The sequence below is a fragment of the Canis aureus genome, chromosome 6 (assembly GCF_053574225.1).
Source record: "Canis aureus isolate CA01 chromosome 6, VMU_Caureus_v.1.0, whole genome shotgun sequence".
In the NCBI taxonomy this organism is placed as follows: domain Eukaryota; kingdom Metazoa; phylum Chordata; class Mammalia; order Carnivora; family Canidae; genus Canis; species Canis aureus.
In genome coordinates, this window is record NC_135616.1 from 8,949,366 (window position 1) to 8,973,484 (window position 24,119).

General features: G+C 43.6%; 1 protein-coding gene across 1 annotated transcript in view; it reads left to right on the forward strand.

Moving 5' to 3' along the window:
- Window positions 1–14,933: 14,933 nt before the first annotated feature.
- Window positions 14,934–24,119, forward strand: part of EPB41L3 (erythrocyte membrane protein band 4.1 like 3) — a 268,058-nt gene continuing 258,872 nt past the window's right edge. The window contains exon 1 of the mRNA XM_077900074.1: window positions 14,934–15,098. The gene's annotated coding sequence lies outside the window, so the exon portion shown is untranslated. The remainder of the gene's footprint in view (window positions 15,099–24,119) is intronic.

The following is a 24,119-nucleotide window of genomic DNA, read 5'->3' on the forward strand; positions in this document are numbered from 1 at the left end:
CACACACACACACACCACAATCTGTGAAGCACAATAAAAGGAGAATGTCTGTATATAATATCACAATAAAAAAGTGGGTTTGAGAGGGTGTTCGAGCTGCAGTAAGGAAAACCACTCCAACCTTGCTCTGAGCTGTCTAAATCGAGACAATTTCCAGGGTTAGGCGGATAGAATGTGCCAAACTACATTTGATATAGCCTGATCTCAGCAAGTGGGAATCTATACTTGGGCAGTAAAATGGATATACATCTGCACTTTGGACATGAAGATTATTTTAATCACTGCATATGTAAGTGTTATAAAACTGATCAAATTATGAACAACAGACTTTTGCACCCTGGACTGTCCTTGGCTACTGGGAAGCTATTTGCAAAACCTAAGGCTTCGCAGAACTAATACTTAGTCTCCATGTTTGACTGCAACATTTGTGCAGTTGTTTGAACTGTTTGGACTCATACCTAGATATTGATTTGCAGAGTCAGTATTTTAGCACTTGAGTCTTTGAGAAATATGACCTCAGAAACAGGGCTATGGTTTTAAAAAATAAGTAAAAATTGTACTTACTGAGTGGCAAGATTTTCACAATACTTATTAAGTGAAAAGAATCAGGCTAACAAGCAATATCTGCAATAGGATTCTATTTTTATATTTTATATATATATAAAAAGTACAGGCTTGTTAGAAATTTAAAACAGTGGGGGTGCCTGGGTGGCTCAATCCATTAAGCTTTCCCTTCGGCTTAGGTCATGATTCCAGGGTTCCAGGATCTAGCCCCATATCCGGATCTCTGCACAGCAGGGAGCCTGCTTCTCCACCTGCCTTTCCCTGCTTGTGCTCTCAATCTCTCTCTCTCTCTGTCAAAGAAATAAATAAAATCTCTTTTAAAAATTTTTAAACAGTGAATTAAATAGTAAAATAATCTGGGAATGGGGAGTGGGAAGCTGTAGAAAGATATACAGGCTTATTTTATTTTATTTTATTTTATTTTTAAGATTTTATTTATTTGAGAGAGAGAGTGAGAACACAGGTGGGGGGAGGGGCAGAGGGAGAGGGAGAAGCAGACTCCCCGATGAGTAGGGAGCCCAATGTGGGGCTTGATCCCAGGACCCTGAGATCATGACCTGAAATGAGGGCAGACATTTAACCAACTGAGCCACCCAGGTGCACCCAAGATATGCTGGCTTATTTGTAATAAGAAATAGAACTTATTGAATAGCAAAGAAAATGGCCTTTAATATAAAATGATTCTATGCATCTAAATTTAGTCTGCCAAGGATAAACCAGCCAACAACTCAAGACATTAATTATGTTCCAATCTTCTAACCAAAATAGGTGTGGGTTTGATTCACTAAATTAAGGTGTAATTTTATGTACAAAAGCCTTTTTAAAACTCAGTAAAGCAGGCAACTAACTCATGCCCTGAGAGAATCTGTAAACTATTTGCATTCTAAACAAGAGGATATTTTTCTTCAATATTCAGTGCAAAGTCTACACATATTTATATATGCTTTTTATAAAACAATAAGAAGAATCTATCGAAGATATGGTATGCGATACTGGCACTTACAGAATTCTCTGTTATTTTGCCCAATTCCAAGGTAATAATTACATATCCAAATTATGGCTCAGTATATTATTAGAAAAGCCATTCTAACAAAATAGGCTACATTAGCATCAGGGTCACACTTATTTTTTTCTAAACTTTATGGAGCGCAAGATGATAAATCTGTTGTGTTGAATGATGGACTAGTATGGAATATAATCATAAAGATGCAGTGAGCTTAGAAAGAGGCATTACAACCACAGAGAGCTAAGGTTTGAGTAGAAACAAACATTATTTTGCCACTGTTTTTTTTTTAAAGCTTTTATTTATTCACTCATAAGAGACACAGAGAGAGAGAGAGAGAGACAGAGAAAGACAGAGACAAAGGCAGAGGGAGAAACAGGCTCCACGCAGGAAGCTCGACCTGGGACTCGATCCTGGGTCTCCAGGATCACACCCTGGGCTGAAGGTGGCACTAAACCACTGAGCCACCCGGACTGCCCTGTCACTGTTCTTTCAATTCATGTAATGAGTATATTCATTTAAAGAAGAAAGGAAGACCAAACATATAGGTAGCTAATATTACTTGAGGCCAATTTTCCTGATATCAGTCAAGAAGTTGGCAACGCTTACATTTTCTCTACGGTAATATCCCTAATAAATACATCATGATTTTAGTAAAAATTAATGAAAAATGGAACAAAATATCTCATTTTTATTTATTTGTTCATGAGAGACACACACAGAGAGAGGCAGAGACATGGGCAGAGGAAGAAGCAGGCTCCCTGCAATGAGCCCCATGTGGAACTCAATCCCAGGGCCTGGGAGCATGCCCTGAGCCAAAGACATGTTCAACCGCTGAGCCACCCAGGGGTCCCAAACATGTCATTTTTATTAACACAGATGTTCTGGACCTTTCTTCTATCGTTCCATCAAAAGAAGTGCCAAATTTGGTTTACTGATTTCAAACTTCATTATAAATCTATAATAAGCAAAACAGCATGGTTACTATCATAAAAACAGACAAACTAATGGGACAAAATTGAGAACTCAGAAATAAACCCATGCACACATGGCCAACTAATATTTGACAAGAAATACAAGAATACTCAATGGAAAAAGTAGTCTCATCAATGAATGGTGGGAAAACTGGATGTCCACATGCAAGAGTGATACTATACCCCTATCTTAGATCACTTACAAAAATTAATTCGAAATAGATTAAGGACATGAATGTAAGACCTGACACCAGAAAACCTCTAGAATAAAATAAAAGAAAAAATCTTCTTGACATCAGTCTTGGCAATTATTTTTTTAGATTATTACATTAAAAGCAAAGACAACAACAACAAAAAAAAAAAAACAAAGACAACAAGCAACAATTAATAAATGAGACCACCTCAAACTAAAAAGCTGCTGCAAAGGAAAAAAATCAAAAATTAGAAAGCAAACTATGGAATGAGAGAAAGTATTTGTAAAGCATACATCTGATAAGGGGTTGATATTCAAAATATATAAAGAGCTCATACAACTCAAAAGCAAAATTAAACAACTCGGATTAAAATATGGGCAGAGGGCTTGAATTGACATTTCTCCAAAGAAGACATATAAATGGCCAATGAGTATATGAAGAGGTGCTAAACATGACTCATCATCAGGGAAATACAAATCAAAACCACAACATTACCTCACACCTGTTAGAATGATCAAAAAGATGAAAGATGACAAATGTTGGCCAAGAATATGGAGAAAAAGGAGCCCTTGTGCACTGCTGGGGAGGATGTAAATTGGTGCAGCCACTGTGGAAAACAGTATGGAGGCTTCCTAAAAACTTTCAAATAAAACTACCATACTATCTAGCAATCTTACTTTGAGGTATATATTCAAAGAAAATGAAATTATTATCTTGAAGAGATATCTGCCCTCCTGTGTTCATGGCAGCATTATTCACAATAGCCAAAACATAGAAACAACCTAAGTGACCATTGGCAGATGAATGGATAAATAAATATATAGAATATTTTATATATATATATATATATATATATCAAAATATAAATATATATATTTCATTGTATTCTTATTTGTGACAACGTGGACAGACTATGAAGGTATTATGCCAAGTAAGGTAAATGAGACAGAAAGATAAATACGATATGATCTCACTTATATGTGGAATCTAAAAGATTGAACTAATAGAAACAGAGACTAGAATGAGGGTTGCCAGGAGCTGAGGGGTGGGGAAATGGGGTGATGTTGATCAGAGGGTACAAACTTTCAGTTATAAGATGAATAAGTTTTGGGGATCTAAGGCACTGCATGGTGACTATAGTTAGCAATACTGTGTTGTATACTTGAAAGTTGCTATGAGAGTAGAGCTTTAATGTTCTCACCATGACAACAACAAATGGTAATTTTGTGAGGTGGAGGATATGTTAACTAATCTTATTGTGGTAAATATTTCACAGCATGTACGGTATCACACCATCATATTATACACTCTAAATTTACACAATGTTATATGTCAATTATATTTTGATAAAGCTTGGGAGAGAAAAAAAAAAGTGCCAAATTTGGGATCCTGTATGAGTCATCATTATGGGCCTGGACTGTGAAGGAAAGGCAAAGAAAGTATCAAAAAAATATCCATTTCAACTTATGAGTATGCTTATGTTGCAGATTTGGCACTTTCAATATTGTTTGTGATAGCCTTCTTGATGAAGGGACAGTTGTCATTCTTAATTACGTCAAGCGAGATAATTTTATTTTTTCTGTATTGTTTTATATCATTTAAATCAAGGAGGAATTATTCAAAGTGAGGAGGAAATCTGTGACCAAAGCTTTATGAATGAATTAATTCTATCAAAAATATTGAGTGCTTGCTAAAGTAACTAACACTGTTTATCATAGAATTTTTCTAGCACTTTACACATATAAACTAAGTAAAGCCTCACAATTTCCCACAATGGTGGGGCATCTGGGTGGCTCAGTGGTGGAGCGTCTGCCCTTGGCTCAGGCCATGATCCTGGGGTCCTGGGATCTAGTCCCCCAACCGGTTCCCTGCAGGGAGCCTGCTTCTTCCTCTGCCTATGTCTCTGCCTCTCACTGTGTGTCTCTCATGAATAAATAAATCTTTAAAAACAAAATTCCCACAATGGAAAAAAACTATCAGAATTCCCATTTACAGGGAACGAAATCAATGAAGTATTTCAGTGGCTCCTTTTTGCTGACGAGGAAGTTGACAAAAAAAGGCTGTTGGGTCACTTATCCCAAGTCAGAAGGACAGAGCTAGAATTTACCCCAGGCAATGTGATTCCAGATCTGGGTAATAGAACCACACAGAACAGCTTCTTTCTAGGTTGTACATAGAGACAAGAAAACCCTTCCTGTCCTTTTCTTCAGGGAACTTACAACCTTAGCAGGAAAGCACATCAGATCAATCAAACCTGAATGATAAGTGCCCAGGTGGAGGGAAGAGGCAGTGTCCAGAAGGTTGTGTGGAATCTGATTTAAAAGGAAAGACACAAAGGAAGGCAAGTCTTCTCAGAGAAAGTACATCTTACATTGGAGCTTGCAGGATGAATAAGCCTTAACAAGATGACGGACTGGGAACAGAGGGGTCTCTGAAGTAAAACAGCTTGTGAGGGAGGCCCAGAGGTGGGAGAGCTTAGGCAATCCTGAATCCCAAAGCGAGCCCACCATGGGGGCAAAGCAAAGTGGGAGGCGGTGCAGTTGCTGGGTAGGCAGTGGCAATCCCAGATAAGGTTCCCTGAGGCTTTTTAAAATTTTATCTGAGGTGAATGGAAGGTCATTGAAAAATTTTAAGCAAAGGAGAGATTCTTCTGGTTGGTATGAGAGGAATGTGCTAGAAGGCAGGAGGGCTGGAAACAAAGCAGAACAGCATTTAGGAGGGCTCTGATAGCCCAGGCAAGGGCAGATGTAGGTTTGGAAACGAGAAGTGATGGAAGAGGTGGATGCATTCAAGGTACATCTGGAGGTAGATCTGGTCACACTTGGCAGGTGTCCAGGTGACTCAAGACCCCAGAGGACTCTTTGCCATGTGTGCATAAACACGAGTTTAAAAGTTGAAACACTGGAAACAATGCCATTTTTGTACACATTTTAAATCCTGGGTTATGCTTTAAAATATGTATTGTTCTTTTTATGGGTCAGTGGTATGTGAAACAAGAGAACACTACCAGGTTTGCTTAAAAACTGATGATGGAGCAATTCTCTGGAGGAAATCCTTCCCTTTGAAGTGTCACTTGTACAGTATCTCCTTAGGAACTACTCATAGCCTACGTCCAAAGAAACCCTTCACAGGTCAGAGATGTCTGAGCCACACCTCTACCAAATCCCTTCTTGAGACATCTTGGGTCTAGCAAAGTTCTGTGTGAGCTCATACCCCAAGGCATGACCTCACGACCTAAACAACTTGAGTACTAGATCACCAAAGCGAGGGCTAGGCCAGAGACAGAGACTAGCAAGGTCCTGGAGCCACATGATCAAGCTTATAGAAATTTGTACTATCAACACTGGTCAGCCATTTGCCTTGACCTGAACTGACCCCAATGGATTTCATGAGAGTATCCTAGAGATGCACTGAATGGGTACTAATTCCACTCATAGAATATCTGCTTTTGATTTACACAAAATCTATCCAACCACAAAGCCCTTGCCTCAGCCATTCTGTTTTGCCGAGCATTTCCTCTTCTCTTCCCCAGACACAACTGGAGGCAGAGGAAGCTCCAGCTGCTGCTTTGAGATAAACTTGGGGGTCCATTAGCCAGGATGGAGTTCCTGAAGACAATCAAAGCAGAGACATGTTCATCATAACTGGCAACTCACTTCTTTCGATTTCAGTAGGACGAGAACATACAGACACTAACCTTTCAAGCTCTGAGCAGCACAAGGTGGCCAGCAACAGCTGGGATTCCGCCAACTTCTTTCTTTGGTGCAAGATAGCTGTGTGCTTGCAGGGGTGGGTTCTCCTGGAAGGGATGTCTTTTCCTAGACTTTAGGAAAGGTGGTCTTTGGGTTAGCAGTGGTCTTGCACTCGAACCTCAAACACAATAGATGATAAGATCATTAGCCATCACCTTAACAAAAATGGAGCCCATAGACTCCAAGTTAATTGAAGAAAGTGGTCGCTTTCTTTTGGAACTGGGATTCTGTTCTTAGGGTTCAGCTAACTGAAAGACATTTAGTGATCTCTTATAGTAAAAATAAAAATTCACTAAATCTCAGTTAATGAAAATAAATATCCCTACTCATCTCCAATATGTGCATCTTGATGGCCAAGAGGATGGCTCTGATTTTAAGAGGAAAAATAGAAATCAGATTAATATTTGTTACCAGCATTGGCTTAAGGTGATAAAGATGTTAACAGCCAACTTTACATCAGTGTTATACTGTTTTGTGAAAGCTTCGTGCTTTGCAAGATTTGGCAAAGAATTCACTTTTCAGATAATTAACTTCTGCTTATTGCTGAATTTGCATGCTTTGCCCCAGATCAGAAAATAACCTAAACAGTTTCTTCATCTAGAATGTTCTTTTTCATGGGCTGGCACGCATCAAGCAAAGAACAAGGAAACGTCAAGCCCTAAATCTTTACGATGAGTTTATGATCTGCAGTTATGTGGAAGGTTTATTGATCAGTCATTCTTGTTTGATATTTTGCTGCAAAGGGCAGAGCTTACTCTGGAACTCTCTGCTCTCAGCAACTTCGTTAAACTTTTATTATAATTTAGAGATGTTTTTAAAAAAGAAAAAGAAAGAAAAATCGTTCTGGGGTTGGTTCATGCCATGGCAAACCCTAATGAGTTCTGGAGTACAGAGGAATCACTGAAGACTCAATAATTTTAAGAATTAGAACAGGGCTTCTCTTAAGAGAAAGCTGGTTAAAATTAGAGCAGTATCTGAATGTTAAAAAAAAAAAGAAGAAGAAAGAAAGAAAAATAAAAGAAAAGAAAGAAAGAAAAGAAAAGGACAGGCTTCACGTCAACACCATTTTTAAATTTCTGCCATCATGCTATGTAAATAGCTTGATGAAGAGAAGGATGGTGGCATTGTCATTCTGATGGATTTTTGTGGCTCTTAAAGCCCTTCTGTCAAATTATTTCATTTAATCCTACCTATTCAATGCCATTCCCAATTTATATAAGGAAATGGAGATTCAGAGAGGTTAATGCTGAGATCACATAGCCAGTAAAGGAACAGCACTGAAGAGGAACTTGGAAGGCATTTCAAGAAATCATAACTTTATTTGACTTTTTGCTTAACATTTTGAAATTTCAGCAGCAGAACAGCAGCAGGAGGAAGAAAAGATTTATGATTGAGAAGAGAAGTCTCCAGGTCGTGCATCAGTAGGCATGGGATGCCAGCAATGGGTTTTGCCAGCCATTCTGTTAGCAATGATGACTCCTTTGAGAAAACATAGAAAGGTCTTCCTTTCAAAAGAAACTTAATGCATAAACCGGATAGCTATTTTTGCAGAGTCCAAAAATTCATTTTGAAGGCTACACACTAATGAGATAAATTTAAGAGAAATAACTCTCTTTCCAACTATCTCATTTTTCTTCCATTCTGGATGAGCTGAAAACTTTTAAAAGTTAGGAAACCTAACATTTCTATTAGAGTTATATATTTCATTCAACTCACTGAGTTTTATGGAAATATCTACCTAGAAATTTGTTTTCTTTTTAACTACCTAGAAATTTGGGGGAAATTTATGGAAAGTGGAAACAATTATTTCTGCAACTCCAACTATAAATCACTATATCTTATGTGCTGTCTCCAAGCTCAGTCATTAAATAATTGTAGGATGGGCCTCAGTGAAACTTGCTTTCTGAACAGTTCACAAATGTGCAGAACTGTTTCTAAAGCATGCAGAATAAGATGCATTAAAAATATGATAACCAATAGATGCTGAAAGTGTGTCCCATGTGTATGGCTTTCCATTTCATTTTACATAAACATTTTCTAAAGCTTATAAAGGACCAAGCTGGACACAGGGTTTCAATAATACAAGAAGGGGATTTATTTCCCTTGTGAGCCAAATTGCCACTGTAAAAAAAAAAAAAAAAAAAAAAAAAAAGAAATGCTAAATTTGAACTATCGTGGGCTCCTTTAATTAGTTCTTTTTGTTCTGAGAGGCTTCTCTTTCACAAAAAGTGTCCCAAATCCTTTTTTTAATTTTTAATTTTTTAATTGTTTTTTAAAGATTTTATTTATGCATTCATGAGTGACACACAGAGAGAGGCAAAGACACAGGCAGAGGGAGAAGCAGGCTCCATACAGGAAACCCGATGTGGGACTGGATCCCAGGTCTCCAGGATCACACCCTGGGCTGAAGGCGGCACTAAACCGCTGAGCCACCCTGGCTGCCCCCAAAATCCTTTTAATAGACTATATGATTTTAAAGAATATGTTTGGAAATATTTGCAGAACTTTTCATTTTAAGGCCTAGTGATATGTAATCTAGTCATTTGCTCAACAAATGGTCAATTGAAACCTAACAACACATTTTTTCCAATTTGCCTACTCTACTTCATAATCATCAAACACAGAGCCTTTTCTCTGTCTTAGTTTTGATAACCCCTTGCTACACTCTGCCTTTATGCCTGTGAAACCTTTTAAGTTAAGCTATTTGGTTTCAATCTTTTCAGTCGTATTGGCAACCACTTAGCATGTGAAGATATCTGTCGTAAATGTATTTATATGTCTTCATCATTTCACCCATTCATTTAAAGAATATTTGTTGAGGGTCTATTGTATACCAGGCTCTGATAGAGGTACTGGAGATGTAGCAGTAAACAAAAGAGGCACAAATGCGCCTCTCCATGGAGCTTATAGTCAAAGGGGAGACTACATATAAATAAAGACAACACATTTATGTTGGATTGTAGTACATGCCATAGAGAAAAAACAAGTAGGTAGAGACAGAAGGTGGGTGGGAAGAAGGAAGTGTGATTTTAAATATGGTATCCTAGGAAGTCTTCATGGAGGAAGACACATTTGTGCAAAGACCTAGATGTGGTGAGACTTACAGGGATACCTGAGGAAGAGTGTTTCAGGTAGAGGGAAGAGGATGCCTGGCATGCTCCAGGAGCAGCATGGAAGCCAGTGTGCCTGGGGCGGAGGCTGAAGGTGGTGAACGGCAGGAGATGTGAAAAGGGAGATATTGAGGTTAAGGGGGCAGATCTGTTAGGATTTGGGCTTTTTATTTCAACAAGATAGAAGCCACTAAGCAAGGAAGCAAAATACTACTTATATTTTTGAAAGTAATTATTTTGGCTGCTGGGCTGACAGTAGTCTTTAGGAAAGCCAGGACCAACACAGGGGAACCAGTTAGGGATTATTACAATAATTAAGACAGAGACAATGTTGACCTGAGCAGAGTAGTAGTGCAGAGGTAGTGACAAAGAGTTAGATTTTGGACCTCATGAAGGTAGAACAAATAGAATTTACTACAGATTAGATATAGGATGTGAGAGAAAGGGTATTATTAAGGCTGACTTCAGGGTTTGACCTGAACAAGTGCAAGGAGAGAAATGTCATTGTACTGGTGAGTTATGGTCAGGAGCTGACAGCAGCACTAGACACCCAGGAGGCTGAGAGAGAAGAGGCTGCAGTGGATCCAAGGGCCCAGGAGGCCGCAAGTGCAGTGGGTAGCAGCTAGGGCAGGAGGGTGGAGGTGGCTGATGTGGTCAGAAGAATGTTACATAAGGCAAGCCAGAGCAAATAAGTCAATATGCTGAGGGTAATGGGAGTCAAGTTTCGCTCTATCAGAGAAGAGATTTATAAATATAGAAAGGACAAAGGCTATAAAGAATCCTGATGTGTTGGGTTAGAATTGGAGGTATTGGTGTGAACTCATGATATATATATATATATACAGATATAAATACAGATATAGAGATAGAGGTATGTCTCTATATATTTACATGGATATATATTCATAGATGGATCCATGGAGAAAAAGATGTATAGATGTACACATAGAAATAGACATAAGTGTGTGTGTGTTTGTGTGTGAACATGTATTATTTATTTCCTTGTTCTACCCACTGAGAGAGCCTAGAGGCTATGACAGGCTGGTAACAGTGAGCATGTTGGGTGCCCAGGTCTTGTTTCTAAATGTCATCATGACTCCACTAAAAGGAGCTAGGGCTCCTTGAGGAGCTGGATGATTCCAGGGCTGGGGCAGAAAAAGTACAAACTGAGCCTGGAACATTTTGATGTGCCAGAAAGTAAGAAGGTACCCAAGAATAATGGAGACAGAGGGACCTAAGAGCCAGGCTGAATTTACCCTCTGGCTAAATCTGAGACCCTTTGAGCATCAAAATAAATAATGAAAGTAGCAGAATACAACTCACTGAATAAGATAGGAATCGATGAGTCTACACCGACACAACTAAATAAATGCAGGGAAGGGAAAGATTTCTGCAGAAGAATGCCAATTCACAATTGCAAACGGAATGATGCAAATGGAAGATTATCATTGACAATCATCATAGTGGAAGTTGATTCAAGTGGGAGTCATCAATGTCTCCTCAGACAGTTCAGTGAAGATTCAACAAGGAACAGAATACGGGTGTAGCCTCAGAATATATTCCTACAAAATGCCAACGGGATTGATTACCAAGGCGAAAATGGTGACTCAAAAAAGGAGCATTCCAGAGCCAACCAATCCAGGTGATCAAGGTTAACATCTCAATGGTGGGATGGTTTAACACCATTTGCCTTTTATCGGAAATGTAATATGAGCACGGCATCATCGTTGCGTTGATATTCCTGACAAGAATGCATGGCCTGATTTGGACTTGAAGGAACATTAGGTGGATCCAGCTTGAGATCCACGAAATCTATAGAATGAAGGTCATATGGTTTTCAAAGCTGTCAGGGGCAAGAAAGACAGGGAAAGACTGCAGAACTGTAGCAGGTTAAAGGAGAGTAAGGACACATGCCAGCTAAATGTATTGTGCCATCTTGGATTGGATTCTGAACCAGAAATGAAAAAGAAACATCTTGGGAAAAGTTGGTGAACTTTGAATGGATCCTATAGATTGGTTGCACACATTGTGCTTATGTTGGGAGAGAATCTTGGTTTGGAAGGAATATATACACTGAAGTATTCGAGGATGATGGGAGTCATGTCTACACTTGCTCCTAAATGGCTTAATAAAAGAATATAGATCATGAGTATCTCTCTGTCTTTCAAATGAAGTTGAGAGAGAGGGATCAAATTCAAAATGATAACAGTCGGGGAAAATAGGAGAGAAAGACATGGGAGTCCTTTGTACCATTTTCCCATATTTTTGTAGGTTTGGAATTATTTCAAGATAAATCATTAAGAAGTCACTTCATTGGTCGTTGAGTTGAATCCTATCCTAATGGAAAAAGTGAATGACAACATTATGATCCCCAAAGTTCTGAGCAAATAGTAACATCTGAAAAAAGAGTTATGAGTTTTAGTTAATAGGCAACTCAGTAGGTTTCAAAAGTTAATCGCCCATTCGAAACATGTACAAAAGTGCAGGCTATACTACCATTGAAAAAAGGGTGCTGATTTTGTGGTTGTTGTTGTTGTTTTCCCCCTGGAAAGACTGGGCTGGAGAGCTGTTCTTATTTTAAAGAGGTCAGAGGCAATTTGGAGAATAAGAGGGTGAAAAATTGTGAAACCCCAGTACTGAGTGGAGAGGCAGAAGGGGAGGGACATGTTTAGCTCAGACAAAAGAAGTCACACAGGGGATCTATTCTTTGTCTTAAGCAATCTGGAGGGCTCTTGTGAAATAGATTTTAGACATTTGTATGACAACCATGGATAAAAACAGAACCAATCAGTGAAAAGAAATGTAATGTCACTCATCTCATTTTCAAACAAGGAAAATGAAATGAACTTGGTGTAAGTGAGGTTTTTATCACAGGGAATGCACAAGCAGGAGGAGTGCTTGATAGAAATATTCTATCAAGGGACACCTGGGTGCCTCAGCAAGTGAGCATCTGCCCTTGGTTTAGGGCGTAATCCTGGGGTCCTGGGATTGAGTCCCACATGGGGCTTCTCACAGGGACCCTGCTTCTCCCTCTGCCTATGTCTCTGCCTCTGTGTGTGTGTATATATATATCTCTCATGAATAAATAAAATCTTTAAAAAAAAAAGAAATATCAGAACCAAATATCAAAAGTGTTAGGGGATCCTTGAGGTCTTTTTAAACACCGCTTACATAATATCTACTATTTATTGAAAGCTTAGGGAGTTGCAAAACATTGTGCCAAGCATTACAGATGCATGATCTCAGTTCATCCTCTCCAGGTCTCTATCAGGTAGGCACCCTTACCCCTGTTCATGGCCACACAGGAAGAAAATGAAGCTCAAAGCATGTGTCCCACATGCAAGTCCTGGAAGCAGGGTTCAGCCCTCTGCCTCCTGTAACCGGAAGCTACTGCAGGATCCTCAGCTTCCCCACTTACTGCCTGGCAGTCTCAGCAATTCTCTGTTGTCTCCTCCTTCAGAATCTTGAGCCATTGTTATGTCCAATGGACCAGTGCCCATTGATTTCTCTCACTGTCCATAGACTCTCCAATTTTCTCTTTCAATTCTTTCTCCTTCCTCTCCTCTTTCCATAATGCTTTCTCATTCACTTGAGTCATAGCTCCTTCCCTACTATTAGGAAAATGCATCTTGTCCAGTAGTTTGTGCTTTACCTGGCTGTCAACCCATCAGATGGATATCTGGGTTAAGGACCACTACCTTCCACCCCCCTCAAATCACCACCCCACCCCAATCTTGATCAGATACGCCTCCAGTTATTGAGTCAACCTGCACTCAAATCTGAGCAAGCCACGCCTCCATTCTACTCCTTGTTTCACCCAGTCCAGGTCAAAGGGCAACTTATTAAGAAAGCACTTAATCTGGAGTATTGAAATATCTCTGTGAATGCTTTGCCTCTGAACTGTGCTACTTGACCACGGTGGTGGGGGATGGGGGGGTGGGGGGTGGTTTGCTATTAGTCCCCAAAGTGGACGCCAGATGTTTGGATCTGGACAGGTGCTATAAAGCCGCATCCCAACTTCCTTAGCAACAGTTGACAGGGAATGGCTTCTTTACTGGTCACAACTGTGCCGGATATGCCCTGTGAAGGAGCCACCTTCCGACTTCCTGTAGTAAAGCCCCTTTCCTCCTGCCTCACCCTGCTGAGGATTCTGCAGAGCACTGTTAGACATGAGATTACATCTGCGTGCTTTGTCCCATTTAACGGTGCCACCCTTGCACTCACAATACAGAGATGTTTCCCTAATGGGCTATAAAATGTGCTATTTGGGAAGCTAATTTTGAAATGTTGTCAAGCTAATAGGCACTTGGCAATGTACCCCTTTCACATGGATTCACCAGGAGTGAGACGTCACTGGTTGATTAGATGGCTTTCCAGACTGGTACTTTTCATATTGTTATAGTTCTTCTCCTCTGGAAGGCTTTGCCAAATCATCTTTCCGGAAGGAGACTCTGTCTCTCATGAGTAAATAAATAAAATCTTAAAAAAAAAAAAAAAAAAGGCCCAAGAGTTGTTTAAAACAGTGGCTTCATATATGCTTCGGCGTGAGTTTTCATCGCGGGTCCTCGCAGCCCCAGGATCAAGCAAGCGCGTGCCCCTCGGGGACTACAGGCCACAGCAGGAGCAGGTGGCTTTTCAGCTGCTGGACCCCGACGGGATCCCAGGACCTCCCTTCGCCCTGTAAGGCTTTGAGCGGACTTTGTGTGCCGCTTAAGCGACACAATCCCCACATCACTTTCTAACCCACGTCCCCGCGCACTGATTGCCGCTGTGAGGGTAACTCTTCTCAGAGATTGCACCAATTTCACACCAGCGAGAAAACAAAACCAAAGACCCACATCAGAAACAAACCAGCAAGGAACCAGGTCCCCTTCAGGCACACGAAGGGCATTTCTCATCCCCTCTCTCTTTCCTGCAATCCCCAACCTACACAAAACTGTGTGTGTGTGTGTGTGTGTGTGTGTGTGTGTGTGTGTGTTTTCGAGCGTGTGACGGATCCTTGCTCTGTTTGCAAAGCCCGAGCAGCTCCCCAAAGTCGGGGGCTCTGGAGCCCAGGCAGGCCTGCGAGGAGACCCGCTGGGCGAAGCGGCCGCGCGGCTGCGGGGAGCGGGCGGGGCCGAGCGGGGGCGCCGCCCAGGCGCGGGGCGCAGCCAACCAGCGGGCGGGGGGGGCTGGGGGGCGGCCCGGCGCGGGCAGAGCGGCGCGGGCTGTCACAGGCGCCCGACGCGCGCTGCAGGTGGCAACTTGGAGGTGCCGCCGCCGCCTCCGCTGCGGGAGGAGCCCGGGTCTGGCGGCCCCCTCCGGCCTCTGACAGCCCTTTCCCGCCGCCGAACCCGGGCCCGGGCCCGGGAGAACCCGGAGGGAAGAGCCGCTGCGCGAGGACCTGCGCCGCCCTACCCGTCTTGCGCCCTTGCGCTACTTTTTTTCTTCGAGGAAGGTTGTGCCTGGGCGCTGCGGGCGGGCTCCGGAAGGGGCTGGAGAGGAAGGCTTCGGGCACCCAGGTGAGCGCCTCTCCTTTCCTGTGCCCCGAGCCTTTTCGCAGCCGCGCGCAGGCCGGGACAGCGGCTCGCCGGGTGGGCAGGGGCCGGGGCCGGGGCGCGGGCGCCTGCCCTTGGCTCGAGGTCGATGGGGGAGAGCGCGAGGAAGGGGCGAGGCTGGCCCGGCCGGGGGCTGCCTTCCGCGTGCCGCCTCGAATCGGCAGGGACTCTTGGGCGGGCCCCCCGAGGCGAGGGACAGGCGAAGAGGTGCGCTGAGATGGCCGGAGGGCTGTGCACCCCGGTTCAAGCCGGCGGGGGTCGCCCGGGCGCGCGCCGTTCGGGAGCCGCAGCGGAGCCGGGCGCGGCGCCTCTGCGAAGCCCTGGAGAGCGCGCGTGGGGCCGGTCGAGAGCAGGAATCTTCGGTCCCCGGAGCCCAAGGCGCTGGAGGACGTCATCCCTCTCGGCCCGGCAACTCCTCCTCCGCCCCTCGCGCCTCCACCCCTGCGCGCCGGCGGCTCAGCCTCTTCGGAGATTCCGTGCCTCTGCCAACGCGCCAAGTGGCGGCTCTTGTCACTCCCCTCCCTGCTCTCCCTGGAGTTGGGGCGCCCCGGGGTCCGGCTGCCCGGCCGTGGCCGCCTGCTAGTGCTCCGGGGGCGAGCGAGGCTGGCCAGCTCTCCGCGCGGAGGGCGGAGGTGAGCGCGGGCTCGCTTTCCAGTGCTCCCGCTATCCATCCCCGCCCCCCCCCCCCCCCCCGCAGCTTGAACCGCTAGCTCAGGGAGCGGAATCGCAGAAAGCCAGACCTCTTTTGCTCCGGGAAACTGGGGGGTGCTGGTGGTGGCGGTGGACGGGGAGCCCCTAGGATGGTGCAGGCTTGGAGGAGACGCGAGAGCCTCTGCCTCCATCTGGGCGTTTCAGCCCCTGCCTTAAAGTGGCCAGTGGCTCCGACCTCCGCGTCCCGGCTCGCGGGGTGAGGGTGCTGGACGCAGAGAGAGAGAGAGAGAGAGAGTGCGTGTGTGTGTGTGTGTGCGCGCGCGTGCGGGTCAGCGTGTGCGATCCTCCGCGAGGCAGAGGCGCAGGAGCCCGCTCCGGCTGCTCAGCCGAGCCGCAGGGCCCTTCGGCCCCCCGCACGAGCGGCGCGCAGCTGCATCCCGGCCACTCCGCGCTGCTGCCCCCTCTCCTCCCGCCCCAGAGCCCAGGCCCCTCCACCCGGGCGCGTCCCAGGGTGAAAATCATCTGGCCGGAGGCTGCGGGTGGAGGATCGAGGGGCTCCCGAGGCGAAAGAAGCGGTTTTTCAAAATCCAGGGGAGCGCCCCTTGCAGGGCGTTTCATTTTCCCGCGGCTGGGCTGCAAGGGCTCGGGGCGGAGGCTGGCGGAGGCTGCGCGCGCTCGAGGGAGGGCGTCGTGTCACTTGGGAAGCCGAAGTTGAGGCTGCCGAGCAGCCGAACTCCCTTGGGCTCCTCTGGCTCCGAGGAGGGGAGCTCGGCCGGCGGGCCTGCGGGAGGCGCGCCGCGCGGCGGTGGGGTGGCCGGGGACCGGCTGCGGGAGGGCGCGGCGGGGCCGCGGGGGCCGGGGGGCAGCGGCTGGCGCGGAAAGTTGAGGACCGGGTCCTCGCTGTGCGTGCACAGCCCTCGCGGCCACTGCGGACTGGGGAGCCGCAGCCCCGCGGCGCGTTCGGCCGCCCCCTCGGCCCGCCTGCTCGGCTTTCGCTTTTCCTTCCGCCTCTGCGCGGGGAAAGCCTGGGGGCTGGTGGCGAAATCGTCTCGGGAGCGAGGGGCGGTGTCCACTACACGCGAGGAGGGGCCACGCCTGCAGAAGCTGTAGGTGGCGGCGAGCGCCCACGATGCCCAGGAGAGTCAGGGCTGACCTCGTCTGGATGGAGGTTTGCGGAGGGGCCCGGGTCCTAGAGCCCCTCCGAGCCCCCGCCCCGGGCTCATGGACAACTCCTGTGTAATTCCTTCCCAAGCGCACTGGATTAAAACTAGGCCGAGAGAGGGCTGAAATCCACGAGATGAATGAAAGTAGAAATGACTGTAAATCCCAAATCTAATTCCGGTTTAAACCTAAATTCCATTTGATTAGAAACAGACTCTAATCTGGTAGAAAAGGGTCTGAGTGGAAGCCCCTATATTGCATTTCTCGAAATGACAGTTACTAAGGGGCCAAGCAAGATTTGCCCTTCCTGCGCTGGAATGGTGCTGCTTGTGGGGGTGGGGGTGGGGGTGAAGGTGTATAGAAGTCTACATTTAGTTTATATAGCAAGGAAGGGCTCACGTTCAGGTTGGTTTTGAAGTGACCTTGCAGGCCTCCTTCTTCCCCTTCCTTTATCTGCCATTGGCATTTCCTAGCTGGATCGATTACAGTAGTGAGGAGTGACATCAGAGGGTTAAAGATCCTCTCTCCTAACATTAGTTTCCAGAGAGGACTTTTACATAGGCTTCTTAGAACCAGTCTTAACCCCAGGAAAACATTCTCTGTTCTGAGTAGCACACATAAAAAATGAAATTATATAACTAGACTGTGACCCCTCAGTCCCAATAACGGAGACATTCCCTTCACTAGAATGGAAGCTATTGAGGGCAAGGCTCTGTATTTCTCATCCTATTATCCCTAGGGTCTGGCATAAAGTAGGTGTTCAGTTAACATTTATAGACTGATACTTATAATTGAAAACAATGGCCTGAAGACATTTAATAATTTCTGGGGTCAATCATTATTAAAATTAGAATATTAAGCTAATTGTAATAGCCATTTGAAGACTGGTATGCATTATTCAGTTACATGCATTTTAAAACTGTTTGGGATTGGTTTAATCACTTTAAACAAGAATGTCCTTAAAATATTAGGACATTTAGAAATAACAGAATGACAGCTGCATGGCTGCAGTCTCCCTATAATAGTCTGGTTACGTATGTCTAGAAACAGAGGTCTCACTACTTTGACATGTATTCTATCTATTTTAGATACATTCATTATTCAAATGTTGGGACCATAAAAGTGAACATGATATGGCCTCTGCCTACATATTCTAGTTGGTGGGCCAAAAAGAAAACACGATTTTGTTGCTATTGTATAGGGAGGTGGGAAAGGTAAAAGGTGTCAGCAGAGTGAACCCCAGCTTTGAGCAGCAACAGCAAAAGAAACTTCACTAAAGAGGGGTCCTATGGTTTGGATTTGAAGGAGAAGTTCTCCCCCAGGACTATATATAAACAGACTAATAGGAAGTTCCCTGAAGGACAGCCTGCCTAGCTACTCATCCCTTCCAGTTCCATCTCTTGAGTTATATAACACTCATCTCCCACATGCCCACCATTCTTATTTAAGAAGTCTCCATGTCTCCCTGTTATTCTCGAGGCCAGGGTGGTTGGCTGAGAATGGTTCATTAAAAAGATCCAGGGAGCCGAATGAGTCACAGTCCAACCTGGGCAGCCACTTCCTCCTCTGGAAGGAGAATAATAATTTTCACCTGCCACACTGTGAGAATTCATTTATGACTTCAGAGTTATCAGAGGTACTGGGAAGGAAAGTGTGAGACCTAGCACATGGAGCATATAGAATGTTCTGATTCAGAACTAGTTAACCAAGAATTGCAAGACACACAACTAATTAGAAAGTATAACTTTCAGTGGAGAGCTAGAGGCTAGAAATGTAAGAGCCGCTTTAGCATGATCTCCATAGTAAAGATGGAGAAAGATAGACAGCTGTTAGAAAGCTTATGATTTGTCATTTTACCAGGGAGTCAGGGAAATTGCAATATAGAAATCACCAAATTGCTGAAGAGAAGAAAATTACTTTTAGTTGACTATCATGTGAGGCTTTTGGGGGGAGCATTTGGTGCCATGATGGCATGTTCCATTTAAAAAAGCAGTTTTTCTAGATGTCCAGCATGTGTTCTGAAGTGCTAGGGATCACATAGCCCAAAATTTACCCAAAGGATCATACCCTGGTGGAACTGTGGACAAGACTCAAGACACAGGAGCTGAAGAGTACACTATCTTAGAATCTCTATAATGAGCGAGTAAGTAGCTAACTAGGTTAAGTTAGTAGCTAACAAGGTTATTCCTCATCCAGTGATGGGATGTGGAATAGCACTGAATATAATTGGGACTAAACAGGAGAGATGACAGTCAAACAGAATGAATGATCAGAAGAGGAGAATAGATATTAATGGACAAAGGAATGCATGGTAGTACTTATATGGGGAGCCCTGAAATAAAAGGAGGGAAGGAGCTATCACTTCTTAGTGTGGACATGAAACATGCAAACATGGATTCACAAGGATGTGAATCAGAGCTTGGCCACCCCACTGCTGAATCTAGCACATTATATAATGTATGAGCTACAGCATCCCTACCAGTAAAATGGGAATGGGAATGCTTCCTGGGGAGGGGTCAGGAACAGGTAAAACTCTTAGCACCTAGCCTGGCTTTTAGGTTAGCAACGAGCCTCTGTTTTCTAGAAGTAGGAGTGGAGGCTGGCTGGATGGAGTAGGACCAGATCTTAACTTTTCAGCATCCGTTAGAAATCTTGTCTTGCATTACCACCTGCCAAGTGGATATCTTTACCTAGCTGTTCCATTCGATCTGGATGTGTCTAAAATTCACTCATCAGTTTCATACTTTCCTCCCTCATCTCAGGGCAACATATCCTGAGTCAGTGGGGGTGGGAGGTGGGGCGGGGGTTGGGTCATCATTCCTTGGATTTTCCTTTTCTCATGTTGCTCCTCCACAGACACACGCCACAGAAATGTTAGTGGCCATGTTGTGGTGACTCCCACTGTCACTTCCCACCCTTCTGATTGCTACCCATTCTGCCCCAGGCCCTTGTTACCTCCTGCTTGGACTGTTGTGCTAATCAGCTGAACCCTCTCTCCTCCCACCTCCCCTGACTTCTGCTTGCACTTCAGTCCCTTCATAGTACAGCTTTGATTATATCACTCCCCAGCTCCAAACCTCCTCTTTCCTATTTCCTAAAATCCTTAGGTCTGTATTCAAAACCCTACATTCTCTCTCCTCACTCTATACATTCAGTGTTATAGCCCACTGGCCCCAATAGGAAACCCATCACACCTGTCATCATGTCTGATGCATCTCTTTAGGCTTTATTTTTTGTGTTCTTTACTCACCCAATTCCTCCAACTAAAATGCCCCTCCTCACCCTAGACCTTGAAATCCTACTGGTTTTTCAAGGCCCAGCTCAAAGACCAACTTGCTCAGGAAGTTTTTCTTGGTCATGCTCAGGTCTTTCTCCCTCATCCTTGTTTCTGCAGCTCTTTGCTTTTTCCTCTCAATGGCAAATCCCATGTATTTATTCTTCAGTGTATTCCTATTGGTTGAGAGCTTATTCAGCTTTGTATTTGCTGCTAAGGGGTGCCCAAAGTGGGGGCTCAATGACTTTTCATTGAGTGAACCATCACATAGGGATGCCTGAGAAGGGAAAAGATGTTCTAAACCCAAGTCAAGGCAGTATAAGGAGGAAGTAGCCAACCCTTGACCAGGTTGGCTGAGAGGCAAAGAGGAGAAGAGGCAGTTGTCTGGAAACTTTATGAACCACCCTCTACCTCATTTTTGTTTTATTACACAAATAATTTAAGCCTTGGCAGGTGGAAGGGTCCATGTAATTCTTAATATTCTTCATGGTAGAGATGAGAGAATGATGAGAAAAAGCAGACTTGCATGTGGAGAGCCAAGCTCATAGTAATTGGGCTGAAAGGAAAATGAGGCTTGCTGGGCAAGATGCCCATCAAGTGCTGAAGCATCCAGAAATATGTGGGAGAATTCTTAGTTCTGGGCTTATGAATTTGTCGGATCTAGAATCTCTTGTAGGAAGCTTTTCATCTGATTCCTATCATGGCTCCTTGATTCACAAAATATAATCATGCCTTGTTAATTAGCCTGGGTAGTTGTTCCAATTCTTCTGATCCAGAAGAATGAAAAGACAGCCATTCCTCTTGTGTATACGACATGTTTGAGGACAGGTGGAGAAACAAATTATTATAAAAAGCTTGCCAGCTTCCATATTCCAGGAACAGAAATGCTTCCAAACAGTCTTTAAATATACAACCTTCAAACTTGAGGGTATAAATCCAACCTCATCAAATAGTTATAAAGTGCCCGTGGCCCATGAGGAATGAACCAGGACATGATGAGGTGCTTCGGGGTTTTGAATAGTTGGGAATTACACACTTTATTATGATGTGTTAGGATTATATACTCAGATCTCTTCTGGAATATGAGAAATCGGATGGTTCTAAGTGAACAAGGGCTTTTGGGTCTATGTTATGTAGATTTTGGCACATCATGTTTAAAAAGTTTACATAAACATGTTTCAAACTGGAAAAGACATTGGTCATCCACTTTGAGAAAACATTTGGCCACAAATGGCCAAATGTGATTCCTTATCAGGGTGGTGTTCCAAACCCAGCTCCTCTGACAGCTTGTTCGGCCTTTCTCAGCCATAGCTTCCTCCCTGGAAAGTGTATATAATAGAGGATAACTAGCTCTACATTACACAGAGGATAAAAAAACTAAATAATATCGTAAAGCGAGACACAATATTTTCATTACTTGTCTGATAGGTTTTTTTAATCGGCAAATCTCTCCATCTCTTTAAACTTTTCAATATAAAAGTGCATCGTGAAAGATTCATGAGAACAAATTCAAATACATTCAAATATTTAACCAGAGACTCCTATCCACCTTTACCAAGAGAACTTATTCCCCTCCCTCCCCATGGCCACAAAAATTCTGCAGAGCTAAATCATCAAGCCAGGAGTCCATGTGGGCAAAGACCACTTGGATAAGCTAGAGGTCTGATTTAAAACAGATTAAGACACATTTGCATTCCACCTAAAATAGTTGTTTCTTTGGATGCTGGTGCCCTTTTTCATTTGCATTGTAAATAAGAAAATATCTGTACATCATGAGAATGTTTAAAAAGATGTAGCCTGCAAACCCTGAAGAGCAGAACAAACGGTGATAGGATACAATGAGCACAGTAACCTGTAATATGTTCAGTACCCATCCCAATGTGTAAGGAGTCCAAGGGAAGTATCTTTGGGAAGAAAGAGGAAAATGTTCATATGTGGGTAGATGCAGGGGAGGGAACAAATAAAAAGGTTCCATATTTTGCCTATTTTGTTCCTCCATCTCTCCCTGTTTTGCTTTCATGCCAATTTCACAAATTCCCTTTCATCTTGGTCTTAACAATGACTTTTAACCTGGGTCCTTAAAAATTGTTGAAATATTGTCATTTTGGCAGTGCTGTCCCTGCCTTCATCTACCTTTACTCTCCTCTGAGCTAAGCTTCTGTCCCCCAGCCATACACACACGTCAGTGTCTGTGTTGTTTTAGTCTGGATTCTCTTGGAAACAGATCCCGAGATAGGATTTGGGTGCAAGTGGGAGGCAGTCAAGCTGCCACAGTCACCCAGCTGCACTCCAGTACCAGTGAGATCTAGCTGAGTGTCTGGGGACAAATCACCTAAGTTTTCTAAGTCTTAATTTCTTCTTCTGTAAAACTAGCTTAGTAATACAACCCAGCCAGGATTGTTATAAGAAGTGGAAATAACATTTATAAAATGTCTGGCACATGGTAAGTGCTCAAACAAACACACTCATTCCTTTGTGTTTTGTGATGTGTATTTTTTAACAATTCAGCGTGAAAATTTATATTTAACCAATTGACTTTTACCGTTAATATTTATGTTTCAAGCTTTTGGTCCTGACTGTATTTGTTTATTTTTTTAAGTTTAACTTATATAATAATATATAATAATAATAATTTTTAATAATTAAAAAAATAAACCTTAATCCTGAGGGTATTTCAAGAGACTCTTTTTTTTTTTTTTAATTTTCATTTATTTATATTAGTCACAGAGAGAGAGAGAGAGGCAGAGACACAGGCAGAGGGAGAAGCAGGCTCCATGCACCGGGAGCCTGATGTGGGATTCGATCCCGGGTCTCCAGGATCACGCCCTGGGCCAAAGGCAGGCGCCAAACCGCTGCGCCACCCAGGGATCCCTTTTTTTTTTTTTTAAGAGACTCTTTTTTTTTTTTTTTTTTTTTTTTCCTGAGGGTATTTCAATGTAATTTTCTCTTAGCCACTTTTCAAGTTTTTTTTTTAATAGTAACCAAAGCAAAATGCAATTAGGAAGATAAACCTGATAATCCTACTGCAAAATGTTTCTACATTTCAAAATCAAATAGAAATTATTGTTTTGTTAGACTATCCCCTCTATAGCTGTATCACTCATGTTGGAAAAATAATGAGTATCATGAACATTCATTTCTGTCTACACTAAAATAATCTGTGGCGAATTCATTTAGGCTCCTTGATCTTGAAGTGATCTACACTGATCATTTAATTACCAAGATAATTAGGTAAAACTGCTACACTTCATTTTTTTCAAATGGACAGAGCTGATCTGTTTTTTTCTTTTAATTTAAAGAGCACTTTAATTAATAGTGTATACAAGAGTAACCCATGTTTCCAAGGCCAAATAGCTTAATAACTGTAGTACAACTGTATTTCTTTGACTTTGTTACCACCTGCAACAATACTAATTCTGACCATGGTCAGATTTATCCTTACCAGCCTTTAGAAACCCTGGGGAATCCCTTGCTTGCAAAACCTAGCCTCCTCTGTGCTGCCTGAACCCTACTATTTTTACTTGCTCTCATTCTGGCCACCATACTGACATTAAAGGTGCCAAAGGCACCAATGGATGCTGCTGAATTCGCTGTGGCCCAAACCTAATATGATGTCACCAGAATTACCAGCGAGTAAGTGATATGTTCCTTGGCCTTCCTGAAGTCTGGACTAGGTGCAAGTTGTGTGGGTCACTGCTCAGTGCACTGTTATCCCTTTGGCCTCATGAGGTCCAGCATTCACCTCTCGCCTTAGCGACACCACCATGCAGTGATGCCACTCAGTGGATTTTGTGATTGAAGAGAAGCAGCTCTTTCACCCAGGACTCAGACACAAGCATCTAGGTGCTAGGATGGAGGATGGAGTATTCCATATCACATTCCAAGTCTGCTACAGCTTC